This window comes from Tympanuchus pallidicinctus, unplaced genomic scaffold (assembly GCF_026119805.1).
Source record: "Tympanuchus pallidicinctus isolate F22 unplaced genomic scaffold, pur_lepc_1.0 scaffold1, whole genome shotgun sequence".
Classification (NCBI taxonomy): Eukaryota; Metazoa; Chordata; class Aves; order Galliformes; family Phasianidae; genus Tympanuchus; species Tympanuchus pallidicinctus.
Window position 1 is genome coordinate 43,744,511 of NW_026294618.1, and position 26,050 is coordinate 43,770,560.

The following is a 26,050-nucleotide window of genomic DNA, read 5'->3' on the forward strand; positions in this document are numbered from 1 at the left end:
GCGGGATGCACGGGGCAGCGGGCTCGGCCCTGAGTGCCGGAGTTCAAGAAGCGTTTTCTTCTAGAAAGGGCCGCAGAGAGCTCTTACAAGCATAATGGAGTCAGTACAAAGTAATAATAGTCAAAGTTACTTTCAGGGATTAAATTAAATAATTAAAAGCAGATAAAACAGTACCTCAACACAATATTTAAAATATTTAAGTTTTAGATCTACGAAAATTTCAAAATTAATATTATTTGAAAGGCGAATTTCAAGAATGAGCTATTTTGTACACACACAAAATACAACTCAACTTGAAATGGCTGATTGAATTCTTCAGTTACATTTCTTTGTTGATGAAAGAATGAGCAAATTTCACAATAAAGCTAAGCACAAGCAAGAGTTTGAACAGTAAAATTGCTCTGAGAAACTCAAGTTTAAGTTGTTATCAGAGAACATACAAGGTAAACAGTATAGTCAGTATTTAATACCTTCTAAATTATTGTACTTAGCTGGAGATATATTGCAACATTTCTATGTTAAATAAAGGTTGTTTTTTTTTTTTTTCCAGTACTGAAATGGACTCTTTCAAGATGCAATAAAGATCAAGCAAATTTACTTTGAGTAAAAGCAAAGTAATTTATTTCTGTGTGCTACAGAAGATTTCATCCTGCATTAGTACAACATAAATATATAAAATAAGGCAATTAAACTGCTAAAATACATCTAAAACTCATTTGCTACATTAACAATTCTGGTTTTGATTCCTTCTTACAATCGTAGAATTGCAAGTTTGGAAACAACCTGCAAGACCATGTAGTCCAACCATCCTCCCATTGCCATTGCTACCACAAGCAATGAACCACATCTCATAGCTCCTCATCCAGGCGCCTCTTGAACACTGCCAGGGACGGCAACTCCACCACCTCCCTGGGCAGCCATTCCAGTGCCTGACCACTCTCTGAGACAAAAAGTTCTTCCTTATGTCTAACAAAAACCTCCTAAGGCACAACTTGTGGCCATTTCCTCAGGTTCTGTTTGTTGCGTGGGAGAAGAGGCCTCCTCATCACAACTTCCCTTTAGGAAGTCGTAGAGTGCAATAAGGTCACCTCTGTGCCTCCTCTTCTCCAGACTAAACAATATAAAAACAAAGAAAATGGAAGGACTTCATTGCACAACTCTGAAGGGTTGCTAAGTTTCAAACAAACAATGTGGGGGGACACATTCCTCAACTGTGTTATTCACATTATTTAAACTGCAAGGTTCTTGGAGCTTGATTATTGCCATGAGGGTGATTACTCAAAGTATTCACAAAATTCCACAGATCAGCTGAAAAGTCTTCTGGAACACAGATTAAAGAAGTTTCATCTAACATCTTTGGCTCATGCATGGGGAATCTGTCTCAGAGAATCATGTTCTAAATATGGATTTGTTAGCAAAGACCATTCACTACAAATTCTGCTATTATAATTTTACATTTTTCAGGGTATTAAATTTAGACAAAATTTATTAAAAAATACTTTTTGTGGGTTCTCATGCTAGATCACAGGAAAAAAAAAAAAAACAACAAAATAATCATAAAAATTAGAAAAGTTCTTTCCTTGTATCAATTTTAAAGCAACAGCACATTGAGACTCAAGCACTGGATGTTGAATAAAAGTATTACTACTGCTCTGAAAATCTATCTTAGGTTTAGAAGTCAAAATAGCTGCGGAACACTGACCATACAGGCACTACACTCGTCTAATAATAGAACATCATCTTTCTGATATCCGATTATGTGACTGTTTTTTTCTTCACTAATTGAGTGAAAATGCCATTTTCTTCTTTTGAATTAAATAATTTCCTCCTTAAAATGAGAGGTAAATAAATTTAGCACAAAATATTCTGTAAAATACATCATTCTAATGTTACAGTTCTAGCTGATCTGCTCAACGTTTTGTTCTATTTTATTATTCTGCACTTTCAACAGAATAGCTGGAAAAAGCACACATTTGCATATTTCTACATTACCAGCATTTCTACCTTGACAGCACATTTTACACAGCTCATACTTTTAGTACATAGCACTTAAGATATTTCATTTTGTTCTTTTCAGTACCATTTTTTTTTTCCTCTTCTTTCATTTTATATATAACTAAATTCTAAAATGTTTCAAGTGCATATTTTTACCAAATTATTAACATGACTGTCTCAATATTTGTGGAACACATTAATAATTCAGAATACGTTTATACTTTAAGCATTAGAAAATGCATTGAAAATTCCAAAGGACCATTTTAGATCAATTTCTTGTCCTAAATTAAAAACTTAATGTACCAGGCACATTGGAAAGTATGAAAGTAAGACTTGGCCATAGAACACACAGTTAATAGAGGAAACTGAGCCAGATGTTCAACAAAACTTCATATTAAAAAAAAAAAAAAAGAGATTTAAATTAAATCTAAGTTGAAAAATACCCATTTTGGTGACTAACAGAAAAGGTGTGTGGATTGAAATTTCAGGTAGAAACAAGTTTTGCTGCATACTGCAACCTGTCCAAGCACCAATCACAACAGAGACATCATCTGCTATGTGATATCAAAGATGTAGCAAAGGCAGAACACTCAATTGTACTAAGGCATACAGATGGAATCAATATCCTAAATAAGATATTTTTAGATCCTACCAGTGATTATTTCATCATTAGCAAGTACATAATAGGAAATACAATCCATAACTTGTTTGCAAGGAGTAATGCACAGAGCAGCACCCCAGAATTTGTGTCCGTGGACAACAAGAATGTAACACACTCCCATTAAGTCATGGAAAACGAGAGCAGCACTGAGAGATTTGCTACAGATACCTAAACAGTGTAATCCCACTAAGTTTACAAAGCCTCCAAACTGAAAATGGCCAATGACACACCTTCCTGAGAGGAAAACATTTTAACTAGAAATTGAACTTCCCTCAGGTTATACACAAAGTCTGGTTACTTTACATTGTACCCCTTGGATGAAAGAATGTACAGAATACAGAAGATGCTCATCATTCATTCTTTCTGTTATGCCAAGTTACAGCTGTAGACCATGGCTCTGTTGAGCCACTCAAACAGCAACGTATAACCAGATTAAGGTGAGAAAGTTCAATATAGCCAATTAAGTCATACGAGTTTTCTTTAACCAAGTTCTTATTTTATATCTTCTGCAGGGCTATAAAACTAGCTGAAAGTCATGCCAGATCCATACACGTATGGTTAAACACTACTTCCAATTTCCACCCCAACTCATCCATGCCTCACTTTAGAGATATTTGCCCTTTTGCCAGCACTGTGGTTTATCTTAACATTTCTTCCTTTAGTGTTTACCTTCTCATGTACTTACAGAAAAGAGGGAAAAAAAAGATCAACTCTTTTAATTTGTTGCCAAACAAATCATGTTCCTAGTCCTTAACTGCATGCATGACTATGATATGTCTCATGCTTCATAACACAGCATTATTATATTTCTAGCTATTTGAGAAATACAGCCTACTATCAGATATGCCTTTTACAGAATTTGGATTTCAGTGGTCAATTTATCATTGTTAGTTTTTCTCATGCACGCTCTTACTGATAAATTCAAAAATTCTTTTTTACTCTTTTAGCTTTCTACTACATTTCACCCTAATCCACCAAGACCTCAGAACCATTCAGTTTCTTTTCTATCATACCATAACCTCTCATCTACAGACTTAATCAACATATTTAAATATAAATTTATGTAATTTAATATAATTTATAAATTATAAAATAATAATTATTTAAATACATATATTTAAAAAAAATATATAAGATGGAAGAACAAAAGGATGCTGGCATTTGTATTGCCTACACTTGTTCAAGAGGATACTGAAAGAATTACAAGGAAAATTTTGATGGACTATAATGAAGTTTTTATTTATTTTATATTTTAAATACTGAATAACATTAACACACACATGACAGCCAGTACAGTTCTGTATTATTACACATGCAAGTTGTACCAGGGAAGTTTTCTTCATGTACACACTATCCAACTTATACTCTGCACTGAGACCCTTTGAAATATTTTTTCATAGCTCACTTATTTTCCACTAAAGATACATTCATTGGTAATCAAAGATAAGGTTGTTTTCAGAATGCTTGAGATAATTTTTTTTATAAAAGTGAAAAATGCAGTCTTTTGTTCTCTATATACAGAACCATCAAAGTCAATAAACGTGTGCTAAGTGATCGCACTGAATTTTAACTGTACCAGCTTTAACAGCTCTTGTTCAAGAGAACGCAAGGAGTCAGAACCAAAGTAAGGCACAGCACTCAAAGCCAAAGAATAAGAAATAAGGCAGCTGGTTATAGGGAGAAAGCTGCAGACTGCATTAAGCTCCTTCATTTTCTATACTATGAACGTAAGAGTCATAGGTATAGAAAAAGAGTAGTCAAAATACTGTTTCCTAAGTAAAAACCTATACCAGCCAAAAAGAAACATGTAAGAGAAAGCATTTCTGTAATGTTCATTCTTTTGTGGATTTAATTACCTAAGCTACACCTGAAGCAAGCATCTCAAACTATTCTAAACATTTCCCCACAGTTTTTTTTAACCACAGTATCTGCATCCAGACAAGTGGATGAACTGATGTTATTTCCCACTTTTCACAGAGCACCCCAGGCTCACTAAGCAGAAACTCCCTGTCTATTCAAATCCATCCCACTTTCTAGAATAACTTCATGATTAGGATACAGGCACTGGTATCCTAATCTCTCTCTCTGTCTCTCAAAACTGGCAAAGAAAGAAGAGCTGTGGTTTGGGCTCAACCTCCTATTGTCTAGGCACATCAGAAATGCTCAGCTGACTCCTAGTGGCTCGCACCGTTGAAAACTGAGTAGCAAGAATGTGCACACATGCTTTCCAAGCAGCCCTCAGGCACCTGAGTGGGCTAACAGCTGCATCTCCAGATTCACAAAGGCTTGACAATTTATGACAGCTTTTGCTCAAAATTTTATATACCAGTGACAGCTAAGCAGCAGTGTTTCTGTAGATCACTCTCTTGACCTCAGAAATTCTGAATGCAAACCGTCCAGTACTGGAAGCTGGGCATGTGTGTTAGAGAAGAGCCGTATGCACACCTTCCCTGTTCTCATTCTTTGCCAGCGCCATAGACAGAGACTGAAATTGGTTTTCTCTGCTTTGTGTCAGCTCTGTACATCCACACTTCACCCCTTCACATAACCATGTCTTGCTGAAAATTCCACCTGCAGATCTGCAAGTTTAATTAAGCTGGAAAATTCACATCTGCTTTTCCTAACATTACTGTCATCTTTCCCAATACAACTGTTTCTCTACATTAACAACTTCAAAATTAATATTTTGTCTGAAAAGAGAGTATTTTTCACAGTTAAGGGAACATTACAAGTATAAGTTAAGTCTGTATTTATTACCTCAGAAGCCAGTTGTCATCAACTGTGATGACTGTGTATAAAGCAGCCATGTTCAGCATCACACTTTCCTTAATATTATTTTATTGCCTTTACAAAGACCACATGCATTTTGATACACCTATGCACAGTCTCTAAAATTCTGAAGCGCCATTTATCTTTAATTCACTTAGTCATCTAATCCTTCCTGCTACAGTGAATTATCCTATTATAAGGCACATCTCAAATCCATATGTTTTCAAGACTTCTGACAGCTTCTGTGGCTACTTCTATTTTAAGTCAAGATTGCACATGTACTTTGTATACAGCTGCACCTAAAAATGATCTCTTCCCCCCTTCTGCCTCCTCATGAAGAAAAATATGTAGAGCTTACTATCAACAGATAAATCATACAGGAATCTTTACACCATAAAGGAATTTTTAAGGCTTAGGAAAATAAATTATTTTGCAAGTCTTGCTTGTCAATTTTCCACTGCTTATACATTCCTAAAATTCTAGAGCTCACTAAATTTGAATTATAAAACAAACAAAAAACTCAAAACAACAAAGAAACAAATGCCAGAACAAGCAAACCACAAATTATTCATCCCTTGGTTTCCAAAGTGCCACTCTGTTAGTGGTTAGAAGGTTTTCTACAGGTGTCTACCAAAAGCCTGCATTTACAGTTAAGAAGTAAAAATAGCTTCTATTATTCACTTTTGTCACTTCATCTATTAGCACTATTTATTGGTAGTAGTAGATGTGAAAAACTCAAGTGTAGATCATCAAGTAATGTTAAAATATTTTTGCTTTGTGCCTTGCAGAGAAGCAGCAGTATATCCTGTAAAAATAAATCTGTCTTAATCCTCTTGCCAAAAGATCTTGAAAGTTCTTTTCAAGCACTTTAAAGATAGAGTTTCTCCTTAATAAGCATTAGCAGAGAAAGCAGCATTAATGGAATAAACATTTCAACCACTCTGGCTTAAACATTCATTGTGTATCTACTCAACAATGAAAAAGGAATAGATGTTTGCATCTGATAAGCTGCTTCCACTGATTAATAGTTCAGGAAGTAGTGCTACTCTGTCCTTAGACTTCTTAGGAGAGTTCTGTGGAATAACTTTCTCAACAGTTCTGGCAATGGAGCATGAGCTGACCCTGAGGAGGAAAGGAAGGAGAAAATTAAGAAATGGGTCTTTTGTAGAGGAGAGATCCAATGGACGCAGTTGGCAAAAGAACTGTTTGTTAGTTTAAGGCCACAAAGGCAGCACTTGGTCAAACTTGTGAACTGAGAATATGGGATGGTTTTATAGCTTTTTTAAAAAAAAAAAAAAAAAAAAAAGTGAATTTATCTTCAAATTCAGAATCCTAATATCAAACCATTCCAAAAATCATACATATACATAATGCACATATTTTGAAGAAGTTTTTATCAACATGCTGGACAGAGGTCCAGCAAAAGCTCTGATTCTCAAATAATAATAAAACTGAAACATAACACACAGTGAACTAGCAACGATAAGAGTTATTTCAGCACAGACAATTCAGATCACTGTAGGATTTGCAAGGTGTTCTTTGACCTGCCTCCTGTGGAAGAAGTCTCTTCTAGAGCAGCAAATCCCAAATAATTATACACATAGCTCTTACAGTATGTTCTACCCTTGAGAGTGTACACAGTCCAACACAGAGCTGTAGTTTAGACAGCGGCATCCACTCCCAGCAAGACGTACTCCACAAAAAAATAGCTTGAAAAACAGTATCTTAAAATACAAACTCTGAAAAGTGTTACAGAAAGACCAGTCACCCCACCTTAATTAGTTTATCATTAGACAGGAGCTAACAAAAACACTGTCCTTCTTCCATGTGGATTATAATACATTTAATAACAAAATGTCATTTCATTCTTTCTTTTGCTGATGGTACCAGGATAAAACACCTTTACAGACCAGCCCTGAAGGACAGAGTTGTGTTTAACTAATCTTGGAAGTGAAGATAAAAATTTGTGAAGAAAAAGAAATAATACTGTTTTCTAAGCCTTCCTGAAAAGATTCAGAGATGAGGATGTTGATTTTTCTTTGACAATTATTCCCTTAAGTAGGTGGCACCAGCATCCACCTCACTACTGCAGTGACTATCTTCTGCCACTGATAGGAATGCTTAGCTGAATTTTGTTCTAGAATGCTAGTGTTCACTGACATCATTTGGAGGGCAGGCTCACAGAATGTTTTCTAAGTGCCAATTCAGCTGAACAAAACCAGAAAAAATGGCATATACACCAGAATTGGTATTATAAATATGTATATAGAGTTCTTAGTGTTATTAGATGACTGTGATCATATCAAGCAGCCAGACTAAGAGGACGGAAAATGACTACTTCATAATTTTTAAGAAGCCAAAGAAACAAAACATATAACAAGAAGAAGTATGAAATGCCATAGCTAAATTTCTGGATATAAAACTGCTTTTACAATTATTACATAAAAAAAAAGATCATAATAATATGCTTGCCATCAGATATATCATATAAAGAATAAAAGGTGCTGTATGTGCCCTTTCTGAAATCACTAACATTGTCAGTCAGTGTTGCAATGCAGAATCAAAACTGGTCTAGGACACGGTTATCAGCACAATTCCATTACGTCAAAAACATGATGACAATCATCGTGAAACACAAACATTCATCACACAATTTTTAGAATTCTACTGTGTGAAATCTCTACTATGCCATATAAAATAGGAGATGTATTAAAAAAAAAAAAAAAAAAAAAAAAAAAAGCTTAAGTTTGCTGTTATTACATCAGCAGGTGATTTCCCCACTTTTTTCTTCCTATTCTCCTCTTAGCAAAGAAGCTTTGAAGCTTCAGATAGCTAACTCAGTTATTATTTAAATAAGAAAGAAAAAGAAGCACATGGATCTCAACTGTTCTCTTAAAAATAGAACCTCGTGCTCTACTACAATGATTGAAAAGAAGCCTCTAGTTTAGAAATAACAGATCAGTCTCCAACCCAAAACACTGTGGAAGCTCCAATCCTAAAAACAGACTTAAAAGGAATGCTTTTGTAGCTCCACTCTGTCCAAACAATTCCTAGGAACGAGGCCAAAAGAAAACAGATAAATATACTCAAGACAGAAGAAATTAAAAAATAATATTGTGGTCAAGATAAACAGAATCTTTATTTTGTACATACCAGGCATTAAGAACGATGGGTTTTTGTTTTAGTTAAAAAAGGGGTAATAAATTACTATTTTCAGTTATCCAGAATTCCTCCAACAGATTTAGGTAGTACATAGTTCTCTTCTTATTTTTAATCTGCAGGCAAAGCACTTTGCATTTTTACTGTGTTTTAATCACAGCTATGACACACCTCTAGACAAAGTTGTTGGGTTTTTTGAAAAATATCTTATTCCTCTTACACATGCATTTTAATAGGTACTAATCTGCAGAAGCTTTCTTCCCATTATTTTCAAGCCTTCCTTTTTTTTTTTCTTTTTTTAAAATAAGCCTTTTCCAGAAGAGCTATCAGACCAACTCAAAACAGCCAGCTCAGAATTGAGTTTCTGAGAGTGGCTAACTATGGATTTCTAAAGACAACTTTTATGAAAACTGACTTAGCAACTTAAATAAAGAGCAGAAACACAGAAGTGGTGTAACTTATGATTTAGGGAATACCTATCATCTTGCTAATCAATTCATACTGCCAGTGTACACATCCACTACTAATGTCACAAATCGCATGAAAACTCCTTGCCATAGTTTTGTTACACAGTACCCTCATCTACACCACAAACAACTTCTCATCCATCTTCATCTTTCAAATGTCTGAAATCTACTGTTTTCACTAAAATACTATGCACGTGGGGGGGGTCAGAGGAGAAATCTTTTTATTATTCTTTATTCCCCTTAAGAGACTATCCTAGCTTCTCTACTCCATTAGAGTAGAGAATACATCTATGCTCAGTAAGTCTAAACATTTCTATATATAAGCTTATCAAAGCACTTGAAGCAAGATCAAATGGAAGCATGTCATGTTTACCACAAGTGGTCAAAACTGAAATATGGTGCTTCTTATGGGAAACAGTATTATTTTCTTATTCCTGCAAGTTCCTGGCTCATCTCTCCATCACAACTTTATTTTGTCTTCAAGATTCAGACTTGAAAAATAAGAAAAAAATTGAAAAAAGCTCACCACACTAAATCCATCCCTCTGTAAATAAAGACAAAAACCATGTTTTTCAAATCATTATGTCTCCCCCTCAAAGATTTTCAGAGGGTTATTCAACTAGAACTGAATAACTAATTCATGCTGAACGTCATGGTATTTCATGAGTTCTTTCTACTGGTTGCAAGTACAAAAATCAAAATCATAACCTTCACCTTTGCTCTAGGCAGGAATTCAGCTTTTTCATATCAGGTTATTTCCCCTTAAAAACAGTAAGCCGTGCCAGTGCAGAGGCACAATTAAAATTCATATTTTCCATATCTGTGCTCTTCCCAGGGAGGTGGTGGTGTCGCCATCCCTGGCAGTGTTCAAGAGGCGTCTGGATGAGGAGCTACGAGATGTGGTTTAGTGCTGTGGTAGCAATGGTAGTGGGAGGATGGTTGGACTACATGGTCTTGCAGGTCCTTTCCAACTTTGAGATTTTATGATTAAAAAAAAAAAAAAAAAAACAAACCTAACTAAAACATACCTGCATACAAGTTACAAACAACTAATCACATTTTGTTGTGCTCAAGCACATACTGCACACTCTTTCCTTCCAGTTCTACAACTGCATGTAAATACCACTGAAGTGCTTTATGCAACCCAAAACAATAGTTTCCTTGTGCATGCAATTTTGCCCACTTTAGATCTTTAGCTATGTAACTAATCTGCTGATTTTCAAAATAACTCAAGAAATACTGACTTTATAAAGTTAATGTAGCTTCCTGACTCCTCAGTTACTGCAATGAAGTTGAAAATGAAACCATTTTTACTAGAGCATAAGGTATGCTTTAACAGGCAATCGGCAAGCTTTCTCACTTTGTGTCCTAAAAGCCATTAAACTAGTATTTAAGTATTTCATTGGATATTATCAAAAGGAGATGAAGAGAGCGTACTTAAAACTGTTTTTAAAAATTGGTTTGGGAGACTTTTTGCATTTCTAAGGAACCATAAACCTACAGGTAGAATGAGATGCGTCAGTGATATCTGTAGCAATAGGCAACGAGGAGGGAAGAGGATTTTTTTTTCCTGATGTTTTCTTTTCTTTATATCCACAGCTGAAAATGACAAACCTGCTCTGAGATCAGATTATCTTGATTTCCATTGTTCATATCATTACACCAATTTCTGTCTTCACCTTATATCCTCACGCATTCCCTCCTTTATTTTTCATTTATTTAGTTCAATAAACTGTCTCTCCTTTGCATTTCAATTCAGTTTGGCATATTGGATCTCTGACTGCCCCTTCTGCCAGTTGCCACAAAGCTTCACGTTGCTGGGTGAAGAGAATGCATTACCTCACGCAGAGAGGCAGAGGAATAAAAAAGGAAGCTTAGGTCTGAGATCTCTCAGCTTCTGCAGCCCACATGAAGACTCATAAAAACGTGGAAAAAAAAGAGAGATTATTTATTTAAAGGCACCAGTTGCTTTTTTACTAGCCACGCTTAATCTGTATATAAGTACATAGATATCAACTCTTAAACTACTTAAATTCCCACGCCCTGTATCTGTTTAAATTAGCCTCAGAATTTTCAGAAATGCTGTGCACAATGTAAGCTGCCTAAAGTTCTATTTACTAGAAGTAATTTCCATATTTAAGTGTTCACCTTTTATTGTACTGATCGTAATTTATGACACCTTATTTCCACAAACAAAAAGGATATTATAAAGATGAGCAACTAGTAAAGTCTTTATGAATAATAAAAAAAATTAATGCAAGACTTAAACAACCTGACAGAAATTCTAGAAAACTTCTAATATTTCACATAGATTTCAACAACTACTGCAGTAAAATGGACAGATAGAACTATTTACTATTTTCAGAGTAATAGCTGCTAACACATAGAAATCCTGCTTTTCGAGTTTCCAGTCAAGCCACTGAGAACAAATTATTGTCTGAAACCAGGCAGCTAGCTATAATTAGCTGTATGCATGAGAAATACATTTTTAAGTCTTCTACCTCAGACTGTATACTCATGCAATGCACTTATTGCAGAAGAACAAGTAAACAGAGACTTACATGCAAGTATGTGCACAGCTAGGCAACTGGATCACTCAAAGAAGTGATCATAACTTCATTGACTGCATGGAGCTAAGTCAGCTTCAGAAAACATCTCTCCTGAGATGCACAAAACCCCAAATCACTCACAAGATGACATACTACAACACAGTTTTCAGTACAGCCTCATTCCTCCTTCCTTCCCACCTCCCATCCGTTTCATGGCAAATAGAGAAGAATGAGGACAGTCTTCCATTTGATAATCAACATTAAAGCTTAACAAACAAGCCCCATACCCAGCCAAGGCATGAAAAGACAAGAAAACATACAATTATCTAACAGCTAAAGTGACAGTAGTTAAAATGAAAGCTGGTTAGCAGCTAGCACGAGAAGATGTGATTATTCAGTATTGTTTGAGAAGAGTCTGGCTCTATCTTCCTTCCTCCCCCTCTACACACGTTGGCAAGATACTCCTAGCCTTCTGCCTTCCAGACTAAACAATCCCAGCTCTTTCACTGTCTTCTTGTACTACGGGTACACCAATCTCTTCAATGTTTTTATGGCTTTTCACTAGACTTACCCCAAGATGTCCATTTCTCCTTTGCAATAAGCAGCCCACAAGTAGATCCAGCTGTAATGCCTGAGGGGGGGATTAACTCCCTTGACCTACTGGAGATTCTCTGCCAATCTTGCTCAGCACACAACTGGCTTTCTTCATCACAAAGATGAATTGCTTGTTCACACTTAGACAGGCCTCCAGTTCCTTTCCTACCAGGCTGCTTTCCAGCCAGTAAAGACTCTGCACATGCCAGTTTGCTAGAATTATTCTTCCCATCAGATACAGGGCTTTGAACTTTTCTCTGTGGAAATTTATGAGGTTTCTGCCAACCTGTTTCTCCAGCCTGCCCAAGTCTCCCTCAACAACAGCACTACCACCTCATCTATCTGCCAACTGGTTTTTGTTTATATCATAAAATATTTTGTCATGAACATTTAGAGCACACATACCCAACTCTGTATTAATCACAATGAAAACAAACATTAAGAACCAACACTGAGGCACTTAGAGCAGCATTTGCTACATATTCTATGACTTCTATCCATTCATTAAATTAAGCAAATTATAACCATCATTAGAAGTTATAGTTAGTTTATCATATGCTTGAGTACAGCACAGGGACAGTTTTATACATAATTTCAATGAATCACAAGATTTTTCCTCCCCTGGTATTTATCCTTCAATAAATTTACAGAGATTGGGACAGATGTGTAGGCACTCTTCGGTAGTTTCTCTGCTTATGTGAAGAGTCAGCACTAAGCTAAAAGACAGCAACAAATTGGGCTGTGTCTGTTTCAATGAATTTTATTGAGACGATCATAACTGAGTTTTTCTTCTCCCTAAAAATCCACAGTCTGCCCCAGTCCCACTTAAATGTGCTGACTTTAAAGTCTCTAGCACTATGATCTCCAAATACCTCAATGGCATTGTTATGTATGTAAAGGTTAGGCTCTTCAATTAACATTTCCTCAGGTGGAGGCAGCTGAAAGACCAGGGAGACTTCTGGGAAGTTTCTTGGTTTGGGAGTACAGTTCATCTCTCTCTACAGGTGCTCAATGTCCCCTCCCTATTCTCTACACTGACCAGGAAAAAAAAAATGCAGAAAAGAAAAAACCAGAGATGTCAGAAAGATTTAATAGAGGTTTATTTCCACACCCCACAAATGAAAAAATATATGTATTTATTTTAGAGTAATTTGAGCAACTTTCTTTCTACGCATAAAACGGTCAAGAACCAAGTGCTTCACTAAATTAGAATATACTCATTTCTGACATTTCAACACAGCAAATCCAGTGCTTGGTTGGTGAACACCAAATAGAGAGAAAAGCACGAGCATCAGAATATTTCCAGCCCCTTTGGAATACAACCATTTCCTGAATGACCTACTTGAAGATACACTTGTAGCCAATCATCCCAATTTGTTTGGCATGAAGTCCACGTTTTATTTAGGAACTTTTACACACAGTGGAGGGAAGGGGGCTGCCAAAGAATCCAACTGCATTGTGAATGCAGCCTGCTCTTCACTGACACCTGGCTGTCATTCCCTCCCTGTGAGACACACAGCCAGTCCCAAAGCAGAGACCATACAGCTGCAGGAGAAAAGGAGAAGATGGAAGAAGACCTCACCTATATAACCCAGCACCCTGATGCTGGTGCTTTGCTGTACTGCACACGTAGAATGCAACAAGTATTGATCATGTCAGAAATGCAGAGACCACCTCCTAGAATCGAGCATATGACAAGAAAGTGTCTGTAACCTAAATGCCTCTGGCCTATAAGCCTATGGCTCATATGAAAGACAACATGCAGAAAAGTCTACCTGACTATAACTTTAGAGAAGAACAGATGTCCTCCACAGGAGTTGGTCTTATATTATGCTTCAAGCCAGAAACTACCACCTAACAGATCGTTTCCAATGATTTCACTGCTTAGTTGCAGACTAGCTCCGTTAAGGCTTCACTCAGCCAACAAACTGTCCATTAGATGTCCACTGTCAACTGGCAACATTATCTTTGAATTTCAGTGAAACACAGTGATGCTCCCAGCATCTTTTTCAGTCTTTTTGCCATTGAAAGTGTTGACAACAACAACAAAACCCAGGTCTGTCAAAACACACACACACACAAAAAAAAAAAACCCACAACACAAAAAAACCAAAACAGACTAGGTTGGATGTTAACACGAAAAGCTAATAAGTACGGTGTTTAAGTCTGCACTATTCTGTAACCTGCATTTTTGCAACTGTCTAAAAAAAGACTTTGAAACTCAATTCTGGATGCCAAAAAATGAGAAGGAATAATTTTGAGATTAGGGTATAAGGAATCTGAGGACTTGGCTCCTCTGCCAAGAGTCTTACAGTGTTAGTTTTAAGTACTCCACAAAGATTCTCTATCCCTTTAAGCTTTCTAATATGAAAGAAAATAGATAGTTCCCATGCTTCTCACATGTGCTACTAAATCCAATTAAGATTTGAAGTATATAAATACCTTTAAACAAAAAGATGCTGCATAAACCAAATTCTTCGAAGACAAATGAACTGCAGATACATTTCATGCTAAAAGAGAAAAGAAATAATCAGGTTGTACCGTGTTTGTGTTTTTCTTCATAAAATTAGAATCTGAGCTAAAAACTCAGTTAACAGTTTCCATATCCTGTTTTGAAAAGTATATATTTCCTTCTCTATATTAGGGTAAGAAATATTCTGCTAATTTAAAAAATTTCCATAAATATTCAGCATCCTTCTGCAGCAGTTACCTATGTACAAAAGCCCCCTCCAAATTGATGATGCCCACACAAAATGATTACTCATTTAAACTAGAAAGAGAAACCGTAAAAAAGCAGTGAGCACTATCCTTGTACCAAAACAAATTAAAAGAAGGGGAAAAAAAAGCCTGAGGAATTGGAGGCAGCTGAAAAAAAATAAAAAAAAATCACCCTTGTAGTCATCGCATGAGAGCTTCAACTCTTAACTCCTTACTGATGAGGAAGGAAAACTGACTGTAGGCTGCAAGCTGGGTAACAAAGGGACAGAGATCAGCATACACCACCTGGCCGACGAAAAGGACTGTCCTTTCCAAATGGTTCTAAGTTTTCATGAAGAATCATTCGTGACAGCAGGCGTGCTTGAGACCACAAAATGTAAAAACATTTTGCAGCCTACACCATCTTCACTGCATAAGCTTTGGAATTTTACAGATATAGCAGTCCCTCAGACGGGTCTCGCATTAAAGTCACCTATGAACATCCTCTGCACAGCTCAGCCTGCTCCTCAGTAAACCCTGAGCAGTTTGGTTGTATTTGCAAACACCCTAATGCTTAGCTGAAGGCTAAAGTCTTCACATACTTTTTTTATTCAGAAGTTCTGTACACATCTTACTGCTGAATCAACCTGAAGGTACGTTTAAATAGACTATGATCCACTGCAAACTTACTAGTGATTTTTTCCTGCACAAAATATTGGAGACAAAAAACACTGAAAGAACTGCCTGTGCTCAAAGTTTGTCTTCGCTATGGTTATTACTACGCTTTGTATCCAACTATATATGGTGAAATTAAGACCAAATGATAAAAACTTCAGCTGTAACATAGTTTCCCCTATGCAGTGTGAAACTGAATCAGCTACACCGCAGACCTTCAAAATAACAACGACTAGTTAGTGTGTTTTCCATACACCTGTACTTCCACAGTGAAATAACTTGTAAATTTAATTGGCTTCAAGAGAATTCCTGAACATCCAAACTAGAGATATGTTATGTTTTCTCATCCACGTATCCAATCAAGTGCTCTTCTGATGAGGCTACAGAAGGCAAAGTATTTTTGTTTTTTTAATTTCCCCCATCTTTTTTTCCATTGTCCCCTTTAGTTGTTTTTGTTGCTTATTTTAACTCTTATCTCTCTCCTGCTGTCATTCCAGGTTTCATTAAAATGGTTTTGGCTAATGAGAACATGAGTTGCTGGGAGAAGACACCCCTCAGTGCAAATTCTAGTGTAATATTAAGCAACAGTTTCAAGAGCAACAGCAGCTAGTATGCTAACTGATCTGAAATCCCTTTACCACAGCAGTATTTGCTCCATCTCTGAGATTTCTGTAACTTGCTTCAGCTGCTAAGCAACAAATTAAATATGATTTGGCATATTTAAATGAATTATTCCTCCTACTGCTCTTCTGAATGAGAAAATACAATTATAAAAACTCTCTTGTCATAGAGCAATAGCACTGAGGAAAAACCCTGCATTTCAGCAGGTGTACTAATTGTAAGTTTAAAAAACACCTTTGTTTATCCTGCAGTCAAATCAGGAAGTACAGACATCCCAGCATCCTATCATCCATTCCCACAGTCAGTACTGACATGATATCTAAGGGGATTACAGTTTTGTTTAACCTGGCCAGCTCACAGAATCACAGAATGGCCAGGGCTGGAAGGGACCTCAAGGATCATGAATTTCCAACCTCCCTGCCACAACATGCAGGGCCACCAACCTCCCCATTTAATACCAGACCAGGCTGATGGAAAATAAATAAATAAATAAAAGGCAAGGCAAACATAAGATGGATAAGCAACTCTGCTTGGGTTTTTCTTTTGAAATCTAGCAGCATATTGGAAATTCATCCCTTCTTTCCACGGCTTCACACAACAGGACACTGTTTCCAGCCAAGGAAAACCAACCTTCACTACGGATCGAGTGTTCCCTGCCTGGGATCAGAAGCACCACACTTCCCAGCCTTTTGGCTTCAATATAATACCACTGTACCAAAGCAAAAATACTTGAAAATTCACTACAGATTTCAAATAGTAGTGCAGAAAAATCACAACAGGCCTCTGCCATCCAGTTTGCATTCACTACAGATTCAGACAGTTTTTTGGAATGCAATAGAAACCATCCGTATTTGATCATCGTCAATTTACAGCACAGAATGAAGTGCTGTCAAAGGCAGGAGAAAACCAATTTCAGAGACAGAACATCCAGCTTCTTTTTACACCTCTAAAGCAGCTATCCTGGATATGAATTTAAAGAAAGAAAGAACATCTGGTGTGTGCACAGGAGGGTTGCATTGTTACTAGCAGTGTTTGTTGTGTAGCTACTGGATACAAGCCTTTTAGGACTTAGCTTGCAGTCCTAGCTGATAAACTGGTAACAAAATCAGAGTTGAGTAACACAGGAAAAATATATTTGTGTACTTTTTTTTATTATTCTTATTTTTTACACAGAAGTACAGCTGCATTCTTCCTCTCAGTTTCATTAATATCAACTACTTCAAACTGTTTGCTATTCTCTCTGTTATTAATAGATGAACATTAGACTGCAATGACAATTCTAAGGTATATTTTATTTTTCCTATCCACAACACTATGATGGATGCTTTTAATTTTACCTGTAATATCAAAAAACAACCTACTAAATCACGTTGCCAGGCAAGCTTTCAATTTTTTCCCCCTTTACAATTTTAACAAACAATAGATTAACAAAACCTAATTTCTTCAAACACAAATACATCAAACCTCATTCCCTCACCTCCTGTTCAAATTCTATCTTCAAAGGAAAGACTTAAATATAAAAGTGGTAAGAAAGAAGCTTAGTTTGATCTCATTATTTATGCAGAAAAAATCCCAATATTAACTGTACCAATAAAAATACATCAATAGTTGCATTTGAAATAAGTAACTATAAAGCAGGTTTCAGTGCAGATACATTCTGACTGTACCATTATCTTTGAAATATCTGCCCTTTTTTGCCATCCTTTCAGTACAAGTAATGCCTCTGAAAGCTGCTGGTATTTGCATCCCTAAAACAGAGGGATTAATTCCTTTATAAAACATACTCAGCACACGTAGTATAGACTGCCAGTCCACTGGGAGGACATCCTTGAAGACCGGCACAGGTAATACCATGTAAAGCAACTGTCTGCCTACCACTGGTGCTGCTACTACAAGAGATGCCAGGCTTACCGCTACACAGCTCTTCAGTACCAATAACTTCCCATCACTATAAAGATCAAAACTAAAATACAAATACTTCTTTTTCCCTTAGAAAAGGAAATATTTTTAGACCCAAAGACAAATATTAAAAAGCTCCATCTTTGGAGTCTATTCTTGTAAGCGTTCAAGACTCATCCTCACAAAGATGGTGGGCAGGACTCATGTCGGCCAGATTTCTTACATCTGAGTGGAGCAGGAAGCTGGGCTTGACAAACCACATTCCCTAATCATCACATCCATAATTCTGTTTTATGAAAGTAATTAATACTGCTACAAAGTTAAGAAGAAGAATAGATGGAGACAGATACAGACAAATTAACCTGTTTTTCTAAGAATTACTGGACTAACTCCCCTTAAACAGTGGTATTTAATACAAAATGAAATGGGCAGGAAGCTTGGAATTACAACCACAAAAAGCCGAATCCTTTCATTTGAAGCAGATAACTGAACCACTCCCAATGCTAAACTAAGGAATTGTTTGGTGAGACCAGTGTCATACAAAAAACCTCTCCTGCCCATTAACTTTTTAATATAAACTTCATATTTTGTTCTCCCTGTAAAATAAACAATTAAAGAAGTCTGTCTGAAACGGCATTTGATTACTGATAATTACGCACACAAACTGCTTATTTGATTTAGAACAGTCTCCTCCTACTGCCTACGGAACTGACAACATAAAATCTTACTACATTTTAACTGCCACCCTTAATGTCTATTTTATTCCAAACTCCCTCACACCCATAGCTCATCAACAAAGCTTCCCCATCCATAATGCTGCACTTAAAATCAAGTTCATTTAAGGGACTCTCAGATTTGGACATTTCTAGCTTGGAAAAAGCATATTTACCATAATTATTTTATTGTGGAACAATCTGAATTTAGGAATAAGGGCTGTTTACTTCTATAATTGGAGGAACAACATTACAACTGCATAGAATGCTCACTAGAGTTATTTCTAACAAAAGATCAACTGATGCACAACGTCACCCATTTCCAAACCTACATGGATGCCTTACTTTTTTTTTTTTTTTTTTTTTTTTAAAACTCCACTGGTGTAAAACTAAGCAAGCTGTGATTGAAAACTGACAGGAGAAAAGGCTGCATCCTGAAAGAACCTAAGAACCTCAATGGTCTTCTGACCACTGTAGCCCACTCATTTTTATAGGAAGCCTGGTTCTACCGAAATTGCAAAGTTCCCATAACTTCATAAGTGCAGAAATGCATTTTAAGATAATTCTCAGCAAAGTGTTGCTTAAATCTGCAATGAATACTTTGGCAGTAACTTGATAATCACTTCTCTTTTTTAAGCAGCACAGACAACATTCCTGCAGTTTCCTCTCCTAGCTTTCCACTCCTGCCATAAAGAAGAACTAACAAGAGATGAAAATTAATCCAAGTTAGAAGTAAACTATCAAAAGGAAAAAACATAAAAACCTTGGATAAGTACCTAATCCATTTTATCCTAAGACCCCAGATCTGCAGGTTGATGTGATTTGCAGGTGCTGCCCAATGAAATTGATACCACAAGACTTTCTTGACAACTTATACTCTTACAAGGGTATTTCTGAAACTCACTGAGCCTACAGGATAAAAAAAAAAAAATCCATATCAAAACCATTCCTTTTTAAAATACAGACATTAAAAAGACACAGAGACAAGGTTCCTGCCTCAATTTCAGAATATCAATGAGGTAAGAACTCCATACAACATATTAGCCTAGCCGTGAAGTTTCAGATTTTGTTCTGAAAACCACACACTGCTGAGGCCTTGTGTAGATTGTTAGCTTGTTTAGCCAAGCAAAACATAAGCTACTGAAGCTTCATACCCATACTTAAATAACTGGCTCCACAGCATCTTGTGTTGCTATCTTTAAGAAAAAGAACGTCTACAAGAATGAAAGATGAAAGCCTGACTGGTATACAGAATTACAGAATGAATAAAAAAAGGCCAAAAAGATATCAGTCTGCCTAGATGCTTGTGTGAATAAATACAGACCATAAGACGCTCTTAGTGACATCTATACACCATTCAAATCTACATGGGATTTCTAAACTCAAGTAGAAATTTAACCTAATTCTGTATCCCATATTCCTCCTCTCATATTTTTATAAGACTAATTAAATTCATGTGTTTTTCCTTTCTTAAGTGGCCCTGTGGCTTAGGATGAGTACGTATTTTGATCCTCTGCATGCACTGTATTTTTTCCCCCCCCTTCTTTCTCTGCTTACATACTCCTCCAATTTTCTGTTCTCAGTTACTTTTTCCTCCCAGCCAATTATATTTCTATATAGGTTATTGTTTCCCATAAGGCATTTTCCTTTCCCTTACTGTTTCTCTCTGTTTATTCTCAAATGTATCTGCAAGATGTTAGAGCTTTCTTCTAAAACTCCCTTGCCTTTTCTCCAAGCACCAGAATTATCTTTTCTCCATTTTCTAGCTCCCGGATTCAGTTCCCCCTCATAATACACCTTTTGGCCTTTAATCCCTTTCTGCTGTCCCATTAACATAATCTCTTCCCAGCCTGGTCTAGTATTAAATGAGGGGGCCCTGCATGTGGCAGAGGGGTTGGAAATTCATGATCCTCAAGGTCCCTTCCAACCCCGGCCACTCTGTGATTCAATGTAACACTCTATATAATAAAAGCACTGTATGAACGTACGTAATTACAGAAAAACCTTGACAATATTAATACTAAAATCAAAAGGGTCAGGGACTTAAAAGGATGATTTAAGAGAAAAGTGTGGCTTTTGTTTTGTTTTTTAAAGCTACACGTTTTCAAGTTGTATCCATTTCAAGCTGAATCCATTCCTTTCTAAATTAACAAGATTCTCTAAATTTGCACATAAGTCTGGTTTTAATAGGCTGGTAAAAAAAAAAAAAAAAAAAAGTCCACTCTCCATACCCTGGATTACAGCTTTATTATGTTCCCACTAATTCCACACAGACTTACAGTGAAAGCACAAGCAAGTTTTAAAACTAACTGTATTTTTGTTTAGAAAGGTATTTTCTCAAGCCCTACACATACACAAATGCACTGAGTTAGCTAACTTCTTTCCTGAGCAAGCTTTAGATAGCGTAACATAAAAACTACATCTGTGTGGGAAGTGTTAACAATTTCAAACAAAAAAATATTTTTTAAAACTGCATCATAAGGAATTCAAAATTCCTACAGCAAATTTTACCTTCCCTTCAGATACACATCCATCGATCTTGAACTTAGACTGATTATTTCAAATTTAATCATCTGTACATTCTAGAACTACCAGTCAAAACACGATTCTTTAGCCATCCTCTTTATCTTGCTACAAATGTTAGCTTTCAGTGTAAAATCCTGCTGCTACTAAATGCAGTTTTCTGCTTGCTTACATTAGGATGAACTGATGCTTTGCAAAAATAAGCAAAGGACAGCACATCTATCAGCGTTCCTACCTTTAAACTGTTTGAAAAAGTGAAAAGCTTCATTTTTAATATTGTGAACTAAAATAATAACAGAAATAAATAAAGTTATGTATCATAATTTCTAGCAACTAGGAAAAAAAAAATCCAAGCAAAAATCTTTAATTTACAACTTGCATTATGGTCAGTTACAATGATTAAGTTGACTTCTACATACTTGCATCCAAGCACCTGCCAATGTAAAGTAGAGCTTGACACCTGCTTCAAGAGTTTCTAGTTGGAATACACTGGCACTGCATGGTATCTGCACACTGAAACTAGTCCAGCACTCTGCTTCACCACACACAAAATGCTTATTTCTACCACAAGAAGAGAAGAAAGCATTTTATATACGAGTTCACATATCAAGCAGAGAAATGGCAAGAACTGTCAACAGAAACTCACTTTCCAACTTAAGCTACTGCGTCTTGCTCAAACCACATACTTTCTAAGCAAAAAAATACAGCAATTCAGCAGAAAAAAACAAAGAGGAGAAATGCGAAATGAGGAAAAAAATCAAAAGACAAAATAAGGACAATATAAGATAGCAGCAACAACCTAAGAGTTTGTATTACTGTGGTGCTTACATTTCTTTTATTTTTTAACCTAAATGCTTACTCAGAAAAGCAGAAATCAACATTTCATCACTGTCTGCTAACACATGCTGTCAACTTTTGTCAATTTTAATGTTGGGAGGAGAATTACTTTTAGAAGAATCAAGAAAAATTGCATTCAGGAGTTAGTTAAACCAGCCTGTTCGCATGGCACTCTATTTCTTAATACCTCCAGCAGTAGCTATTGTCTTTCTTTTACGGCCATCTTCAAGAAATCCCATTAAGAAAACTGCACTCTTGAGAGCAGAATACAGCCTTAGAAGTTGTTTAACCAGCAAATGAATGCAACTCCCATTCCAAGCAATAATGTGTATTGCAGAGGTCGGCAGAGGATGGACTGAAACGTTCGCTCCAATTAGACTGTTGTACCTGAAGCTCAAAATGTTCTGACACAGAGCGACTTACGAATTCCACAGAATATCCATTATAAACGTGTCACAACAGAACATTAAAGGAACTGCAGGTTTCTCTACTCTTAAAAATGCAGCAGTCACGCTACATCTGGAGAGATCTTTCAAAGAGTAGCCATCAATCTGGAAGGCTTTTAAAGCCGGGCTGAAGTATGCTATTGAGGTGATCCCTTGCAGCTAAGGTTCTCTTCGCATAAAGTGTCTGGGGCCACCCTGGGCTGGCAGATGGAACAGGAGAGAAGAAAAGCACTGCACTGCCTGTCCTCACCTGTGCCCTGCAGGTGAGCACAGGGGTACAGCAGAGCAGGGCTGCACAAACCGAGTCGGCGTTACTCAACTGCAGCACACTGACTGCTCAGGAGCTCCAAGGAAAAGGGACTGAAAACCACTCCTTTATGAAGAGGTTCACTTTGTGTTCTTAGCAGCTGCCTTACAGCAACGGAGGTTTACAGCACAACACAAGACTCGGGGAGAAATGATTATGGGAAATAAGCACTGGAAAAGATGGAACAGCATTACTAAGTGTTGAATTCTCTGCTCGGAGCTTTTCTATTGCCTACAGAAACAGATCGCTTTCATAAATTCATCCTCCACTGCAAGAGGAAGGAAAACAGTGCAAATTGAAGCTTTATACATCCAGGAAAGAACACAATCTTTCCAACTTTGGGTGAGAAAGATATATTTGTAATCACTTGTCAAATACATTTCTGCATTCTTACAGCTGTGATTTTCTGCAAAACTATGATACTACAGTTACTGCTCCACCTATTTTTTTTATCTGTTCCCAAGATTATTAATATTATATAAATACTACATAAATTCAACATTAATAAAACAAACGTAAATTGCCCAAAATGCATCTAAGAACTTTGCTTCACTCAATACTTAAATGTTGTGAAAAGGAAAAAATACTGGTGTCTATTTTCAGGTAGCAAAAATACCTTGTTTTGCCAGGAAAAGCACTAAGAAACACCATTACTCCATTTACATAGATATAACTGTTTCATCTTTCCTTTAGCAGAGATATTCTTCAGTACTGCATGCACAGCTTTATTCTCACACACACAAAAAAAAGTCAAACAACTCTGCATTAAAGTTAGATCTTGTTTAAACCTTAGATCTAATTAAAAAAAGTAGAGTATATGTATGCAGACAGCAGAAAACAAACCAAACTCGGTAGCTTTAGCCCCATCTTATGCTTGGCCTTCCAGACTCCCCACATGCTGTAAGGCAGAGACAGCGTAATCTAGAAATCTACAGATGGAAATGATGAGAGGTAGTTCTCTTACTCAACCCTTTTCTAGATTTCATCTGCTGGATTCAAACTACAAGCAAGCGTATTTATCCACTAAAGATGAACACAACTGTTTTACACTTACTAAAAAAAAAAAAAAAAAATCCAATGTTCTTATTTTCCATTATAAAATATGACCAGGAGATATGGTTGCCAACCTTTTGTATTTGTTCTGCCTCCTCCAAAGCAGAATTTTCTTCTTTGGTTTCCTGGGAGCCCAGAATTATACCTCCTACCTCCAGGAGGGAGACTAGATTTTAAAGATGCTACAAGAAAACAAATCAGGATGCTATTCACCTTCCCACTGCATTTATTCTACTTCTCACAAAACTATTCAAGATTCACAATAGCAAGCATTACCCCGTGACTCAGTAGTTGGTACACACAATATATCATCTAGAGAGCCCTTCTGTATTTCATTTATTAACTGCCTAAAACTCTTTCTTATTAGAAACATAAATAATAAATAAAAATATAAATGTTCCAAACTCAGAACACAGGCAGCACCCTCAAAGAAATATATATTCTCAGGACATTGGACATCATTCTTTGCATTTTATTTGTTAGGAGAAAAAAAAAAAAAAAGTAGATAGTAAACAGGACAGAATACCAAGGCCAAATGATTAACCTGACAGTTCTCATCCAGAATTCACAGCAGCAAGCAGTGGGCAGTTTTTCTAAACAGTCAGGTTCACCAACATTTACAGTCAAGTACAATCCCCTGGTTATAGCAATCTTGCTCTTTTGTTCTTGCAGGACAAGGTCTCTGAAGCTTTTCTTCCTCCACGAATACTGGTGAGCAGCTTCAACCTCTACTGCTGTACCACCAACATCCACCCCTGACATCCTGGACCAATGTGATAAAATAGGAGGCATTATTTCTGGAGCAGCCTTCATATTAAATTTCAGCTCATGTTGGCCTTGGACAAAGTTTTCACTTCTCTGCCCAATTCACACAGTAGCTAACTGTATTTAATAGACAAATTTCCTTCTCCAGGGTAACCATTAGTTACAGAATATAGATTTTTAAAAATCCCTGCAGCTGCACAAATAGAAAACAGCATCAGCAAAACTTCCACTTTCTAAATAGGCAAGAAGTTTATTTTCCACTAACAAACTTTCACTAACTTTGGGCAACAAGTGTACTGAAGCACTAAGACCGTAATTACATCTATATAGCCCCACAGCATTCGTAACAGAAAGAATATGATTACATCAGTAATTGCCACTGTTTTGATCTGGAAATTAAGTTATGACTGAATAGTTTTAAGACTTACTAAGTGACGTGTAAATCTGTTTCATCTCAAAAGACAGTGATTCTACCAAAAAATTAACGCTTTCACTCCGGTGGGACCACACCATGTCCCAGTTTTGAGCTGTCACTGAGCTCAAATAAACAAGCAAGCAATCCTCCCACACCTCTGAACAGCACAATGATTACCATTACATTCAAATGCATGTTGTGTTTCTTGCATCCCGCAATGAGCTGGGCATCCATTTTCCCTCCACAGAACTCCAGGCATTTCAACATTACTATAGCCTTACAGATAAAAGGTTTTGACACAATATATTTTTCTGAAGTATCACTTCTGAGCTGAAGTACTATTCCCAAGGAGATTCAGGCTTCTCCAGTCCTTTCAACAACAATGTCCAAAAGGTTCCTCACATTGCAACATGAAATAAAAGCCATCTATCAATTATTCCACAGCTGAAGTTTGGAGCTAGCTGAGTATTCCATAAGTACTGCTAGCAGATGTGCCTTGGGATCTTAAATGACGTTAATGTCTTAAAAATTAGTACAAAAGACTAACCTTCAAAAACTGTATATAAAAGTCACAAGAAAAAAAAACAAAAAACCACATAGGAAAAGCTTACTGCTGCAGAAGGAGGGAAACCAAAGTTAAAAACTCCTGGATTACATACTTCAAAAGAGTTAAAATGTGAGCCTATGAATTCCTGAAAAAGGAGGGATTAAAAAAAAAGGGGGCAAAGAAGAATTTGTCCTTCTATGTCTTTCTCAGCCTACTGCGAAGTTACCATCAAGCAGAGCCCTTAGTTTTATGTAGCTAACATGCTTTGGAATAAAAATTGATCAACAGCCTGAATAGTAAGTTAACATCCAGTACATTCTCACTGTAGCATAGAGTTTTCATGGTTTTCTTTTCTAGC

At 36.6% G+C, this 26,050-nt stretch overlaps 1 protein-coding gene across 5 annotated transcripts in view; it reads right to left on the bottom strand.

The window, feature by feature from the left end:
• Nucleotides 1–26,050, bottom strand: part of WASF1 (WASP family member 1) — a 79,198-nt gene that overhangs the window by 44,716 nt on the left and 8,432 nt on the right. For 2 of the 5 annotated variants that reach the window (XM_052685765.1, XM_052685750.1), the window contains exon 2: nucleotides 14,637–14,704. The exons of the other annotated variants lie outside the window; for them this stretch is intronic. The gene's annotated coding sequence lies outside the window, so the exon portion shown is untranslated. The remainder of the gene's footprint in view (nucleotides 1–14,636; nucleotides 14,705–26,050) is intronic. 5 annotated transcript variants of the gene reach the window in all.